Below are 6000 nucleotides of genomic sequence, written 5' to 3' on the forward strand. Positions count from 1 at the left end.
GAGGCCGGTGCCCAAGTCACATTCTCGCCTGGCTGCTGGGAGGAGGCCGGTGCCCAAGTCACATTCTCGCCTGGCTGCTAGGAGCATGGTGCCCATGTCACATTCTCGCCTGGCTGCTGGGAGCAGGCCGGTGCCCATGTCACATTCTCGCCCGGCTGCTGGGAGGAGGCCGGTGCCCATGTCACATTCTTGCCTGGCTGCTAGGAGCATGGTGCCCATGTCACATTCTTGCCCGGCTGCTGGGAGGAGGCCGGTGCCCATGTCACATTCTTGCCTGGCTGCTAGGAGCATGGTGCCCATGTCACATTCTTGCCCGGCTGCTGGGAGGAGGCTGGTGCCCATGTCACATTCTTGCCTGGCTGCTAGGAGCATGGTGCCCATGTCACATTCTTGCCCGGCTGCTGGGAGGAGGCCGGTGCCCATGTCACATTCTCGCCCGACTGCTGGGAGCATGGTGCCCATGTCACATTCTCGCCCGGCTGCTAGGAGTATGGTGCCCATGTCACATTCTCGCCTGGCTGCTGGGAGGAGGCCAGTGTCCAAGTCACATTCTCGCCTGGCTGCTGGGAGGAGGCCAGTGTCCAAGTCACATTCTCGCCTGGCAGCTGGGAGGAGGGTGCCCATGTCACATTCTTTCCATCTGTATGGTCTGCCAATCTAGGCAGCCATGGATGGGCAAGGCAGACTGGGAGTCTCCTAGCTATCAGCCCTTGCAGTCATTAGTAGGTGGGATAGACCGAGAGTCTGTACAGCCCAGGTCCTTCCCAATGTAGGAACATCAACATAATTAAAAGAAAAAAAAATTACATGACTGGTAACTTCAGATGAAGAGAGCCTCTGGACTTCTAAAAAGGAAAATCCAGGGAGCCAGCCCTAGAAATAATAGGAGGAAGGAATTATTCAAGGGCTGCTGCAACAATGGAAAGACATAAAAGGTCATTGCAAGTTAAGATATCTCATTTGCACTCTTATATTTCTGCCATTCTCTCTGTTCACAATCAGAAAAAATGTTTTGTTTGAAGTTGGGCTTGAAGAACGTCATACATTTTTATCACATATTCAGCTTAACCTGCCTTTATTTGCCCAGTACTGACTGAGTGCCCTCAATGCTTAATCCTTCTTGCCTTTAAAATTTTTTGTATTTGATCGCACATTTGGCATCACCTGTCCTGGATCTGGCTTCTTTTTCCATTATTCTTGTCTCGGTGTTGTTCAGATAGGAGGATCCTGAGAGCAGCCAATTAGGTGAACACAGCAACCAGAGTAGGTATTCAGCCCCGTACACACATAGCGATCGAAGGCCTAACGATCGGCCGTCTTTTGTCCGGTTCTGTCCTGTCAGTTGAAAAATGCAAAAAAGACTGCACACGAATTTTGTCGGCCAACAAAAGCCAACTGCAGAAGTTCTGTCATGTGATGGTTAACTTTCCGTGTGTTTTTTCTTCTCTGAGCATGCCCAGTCTTGCAAATCTGCTGATTGTCGGCCGAATTCTGTACTGACTGGCGAACAATCGGCCGTTCTGGTGACGGCCAACAAATATTTTAAAGTCTGCACAACAGATTCTGTTCGGCCGAAAATGGGCTGTCGGAAGCATCATACTAACAAGCCTACAATCGGCCGATCGGTCGGCAGCCGAATATTTGCGGACGACAATCGGTACGTGTGTACGGGGCTTTAGTCCCGAATCACACTGGGGCAACTTGTCAGGCGACTTAGACACCTGACAAGTGGTGCTCCATTCAGTGAAATGGAACAGTTTAAAATCGGAGCAACTCAAGTCGCTCCGACTTAGAAAAAATTTCCTGCACTACTTTGAGGGCGACTTGCATTGACTTCTATTAGAGAAGTAGTTTGCAAACCCCGCTGAAGTCAAGGTGCAGCTTCAGAGTCGGGCGACTTTGAAGCCGCCCCAGTGTGAACCCAGCCTTTACACCAAAAATGGAGACCGGGACAATAAAACAGTTTTTTCTCCCCTTTTTAATCAGATAGCTTTGCTAAAAAGGTAAAGTATATAAAAAGGTAAAGTATATAAAAAGGTAAAGTATATAAAAAGGTAAAGTTAAAATAATAAGCTGGTGAAAGAAAAAAAAAAAAAAAAAAAAAAACTACAGCAGCAGTATACATAAAACAGAAGACAAGACAAACATTAAAGCAGTAGTATAGTCATTTTTTTACTTTTAACTACAGGTAAGCCTATAATAAAGCCTATAATAAGGCTTACCTGTAGGTAAATTAATATCTCCTAAACCGGCACGGTTTAGGAGATATTTGCCCTGCATGCAGCCGCTGACGCTAGCGGCGCATGCGATCTGAAGGTCCGGCAGACCTTTAGAGTTCCTTGCTGGGCACTTGCCGGAAAGTGACTCCCGCGTGCATGAGCGGGAATGACGTCATTGCGGCTCCAGCCACTCACATCGCCAGAGCCGCCGAACCCGGAACAGACGCCGAGGGAGCATGTCAGCTCCCACAGCGGTGTCCGGGGCTCCGTGTCTGGGCTTCGTTTTAAGGTATTCCATAATGAGCTAGTATGCGATGCATACTAGCTCATTATGCCTTTGTCTTGCAGGGTTTGTTTTTTTTTTTTCGGCAGCTCCGGCTCTGCGAGTGACTGGAGCAGCGATGACGTCACTCCTGCGCAGGAGTTCACTTTCCAGCAAAGGAGCTCTGAAGGTCCGCCGGACATTCAAAGCGCATGCGATGCTGGTGTCAGCAGCTGCATGCAGGGCGAAGCGAATATCTCCTAAACCGTGCAGGTTTAGGAGATATTAATTTTTACCTATAGGTAAGCCTTACCCGTAGATAAAAGTTAAAAAGCAGAGTGTACTACCACTTTAATTGTAAGAGAATTTTCCCTTGTAAGAAATAAATTTGATTACCATTTACCACATCAGTTGTGAGACTAAACACTTTTTCCCTCTGCCTTACATTTGGAGCTAACTTTATAGCCACTTTCTGCCGTGGTCTATACGGGATATCTGTTTGCATATATGTGTAGGCTATGTTGGCTCTCACAGACAGTGTCGGCATTGCAGGGTAATTAACTGATTGAATAGTTTAACCCTTCCATTTCCTTTTTTATACATAGGAAAGTGTGCATGCCATGTCCCTGCAGTTTACAGGTGTATGTAGGGATTTCTTATTTTACATAGCACCAGAAACAAGCGGTTAATTTACTTTAAAGAGTAACTCCACTTCTGTTGGAAAAAAAAAAAAAAAAAAAAAGATACCCTGTAGCCAGGCTCACGTCTGACTACGGTTTCCAGCCTGGGGCCCAGTGCCTTTCTGTTCATTGGTTCAGATGCAATTCAGGCCTAAATTTGCACTAGAACCGGATCAAAAAAAAAAAAAAACAAAAAAAAAAAACACACAGGACCCTTTTGGAAACTGCACCCGGACATATGTGAACTGGCTCCATTGGGAGCCAGTCACACATGCAGTGCAAAACCACATCCAATTCACACATATGTGAACCCAGCCTAAATGTAGTCAATGTTCATTGGCAGATTTTAAAATTTGCAGCAGTTTTCCTACCTTTTGTTGCTGTGAAGAAATAGCTGTTAGTTTCAACAGACTGATTCTGAATGGGAGGGTCTGGTTCGTTCTAATCACCTGGTACACTCTGTTCTGAGGAGGAAAGCTGCAGGCTATGCATTCCTTTATGCATTTACATTTGGGGAGTATCTCAACCAAACAAATTCCAATTGCAGGGGATGCCTATAATTGTTGCAGTGAAGAAAAATTGTTTACCAGACTGATTCTGAATGGACGGGTTTGGTTAGTTATAATCACCTGGTACACTCTGTTCTGAGGAGGAAAGCTGCAGGCTATGCATTCCTTTATGCATTTACATTTGGGGAGTATCTCAACCAAACAAATTCCAATTGCAGGGGATGCCTATAATTGTTGCGGTGAAGAAAAATTGTTCTTTTTTACCAGACTGATTCTGAATGGACGGGTTTGGTTAATTCTAAATCACCTGGTATACTCTGTTCTGATTAGGAAAGCTGCAGGGCCTACATTCCTTTACCTGTATTTACCCTTGGGGAGCATCTTCACAAAACTGAAATTCCAATTTCAGGGGATGCCTATAATTTGACTTGCGTCTTTGTGAAGACTTCTGGGAAAATCAGTGAGCCAATCACACAAGCAGTAACCATTTTGGGGATGTCCCATACACCAACAGTGCTAATTTACAGCATGGCTTGTGTAGCACTTGTATAGGCTATATTTTCTATTTTGATATTTTTTTTTCCACAAAAGTGAAGTTACCCTTAAATGAACAAGGGCTGCGAAGCTCCAGTTTCCAACTTTTAGAGCCCATTCACACAGCGCGCACCGCGACCTCGGCACGACATGCACGGACTTCATATCATTGAAGTCTATGCAAGTCGCCTCCAGGTCGCCCCAAAGTAGTACAGGACCCTTTTTCTAAGTCGGAGAGACTTGTCGCTCCTATTAGAACGGGTCCTGTGCTAATCAATGGCAGGCGACCCACCGCGACTTGTCAGGCGACCAAGTCGCCTGACAAGTTGTGCTAGTGTGAATGGGGACTTAATATTGATAGAAATAAACCTAAAAAAACATGTCTTGTGGTCAAAGATTTGAGTCAGACTCCTGTATCTAAAGATGCTCAGAATGAATTACAGCTTATTTGTCTTACATAACACTTGGTCCCTTTCCAACACATGGAGATGACGCCAGCAGAGGTCAGAACAGATCCTCAGAGACATTACTGCAATATAAGACCGGCAGCGATGTGCTACTGTTTGTTGTCATAGAGACCACCATGGAAATAAAAAAAGTAATCAGAAACAGGAAACTAAATAGTGTTAAAGTCGCTTATAGGAGATGGATACTAAGGCGAATAGTACAGACACAATCATGAGCAACAGTTCCAGCGGTCATTTTGCATGACACTTACAGCCTGTCCTCGTCAAGTTGCCATTGTAACCAGGGCCATCTTACCAAATTGGCACGCTGAGCAATTGCCCGGGGGCCCCACTTGCCCAGCGACCCAGCTAAGCATTCGTCCTGATTCCCGTGTGCATCCCGCCGCCGAACGTAGCAGGTGGCAAGCACCAGTCGGCCCTGCGCTGCTGTCAGTCCACTTGGGCTGTGGAAGGGGAGCCCACAACTGCAGGAATGTCTGTCCGCCTCCATGGGAACAGGCACACATAGGACAGTCCAGTCTGACTCCGGTGTGTGTGTTCACCAGACCCAGCTGCCGACTTGGAAGCGGTCATTAGCCTGGCACTTCTTTACCAATAAATATCGCCTTATCCATAATTTTCATTTTTATTCTCGTGGGTGATTGTATAGGGAGGGCCCCAGTGCACAGCAATGCCCGGGGCCCTTTAATGCTCTTAAGATGGCACTGATTGTAACAGTCAAACAACATGGCAGGTACAGAGAATGGGCGCCAGCTGTGAAGGGAAGAATAGCAGCAAACACCATTTGCAGGGTCTAAAAGCATTATAAACCTTCCTACACTGACACTTCCTTAGAAGAAACTATATATCCTACAATCCCTGGGTTCATCAGTCTAGGGTTGTGCATGCAACATTTACACAGCAATTAGATCTGACAGGCACAAAATCGGCAGAATAAAGATCCCCGTGCTGGAAGAGAGGAGGAGTTTTTATCACATTACCACTCCCACATTTGTGATGCAAATGGTGAGACATGGACTGGATGCTGTGTGATGTGGACAAGCTAGGTGAATGAATACATGGACATGGGGGGGCTCGATCAGCCATGACACTGCAAACCGCAGCCACAACATGTGATCCCATCATTACAAGGTACAGCAAACACCACAGAGACTATCACTACACTGATATAGTGATACAGAGTTAAAACAAAACGTTTAACCGGTTGCCGACTGCGCACAGTATATTTACTGCGACGGTCAGCCCCGCCAGGCAGAGTGACGTAGATCTACGTCGCTTGCCTGTCACTGGGTTTTGAGCCAATAGCGGGCGAGGGCACGCATCGTTCAC

At 46.6% G+C, this 6000-nt stretch overlaps 1 protein-coding gene across 1 annotated transcript in view; it reads right to left on the reverse strand.

The window, feature by feature from the left end:
* The window catches only part of RTN4 (reticulon 4), a 133957-nt gene that overhangs the window by 105722 nt on the left and 22235 nt on the right, over nt 1-6000 (reverse strand). The window lies entirely within an intron of this gene.

This window comes from Pelophylax lessonae (genome assembly GCF_965119305.1).
Source record: "Pelophylax lessonae genome assembly, chromosome: 3".
NCBI classification, from domain to species: domain Eukaryota; kingdom Metazoa; phylum Chordata; class Amphibia; order Anura; family Ranidae; genus Pelophylax; species Pelophylax lessonae.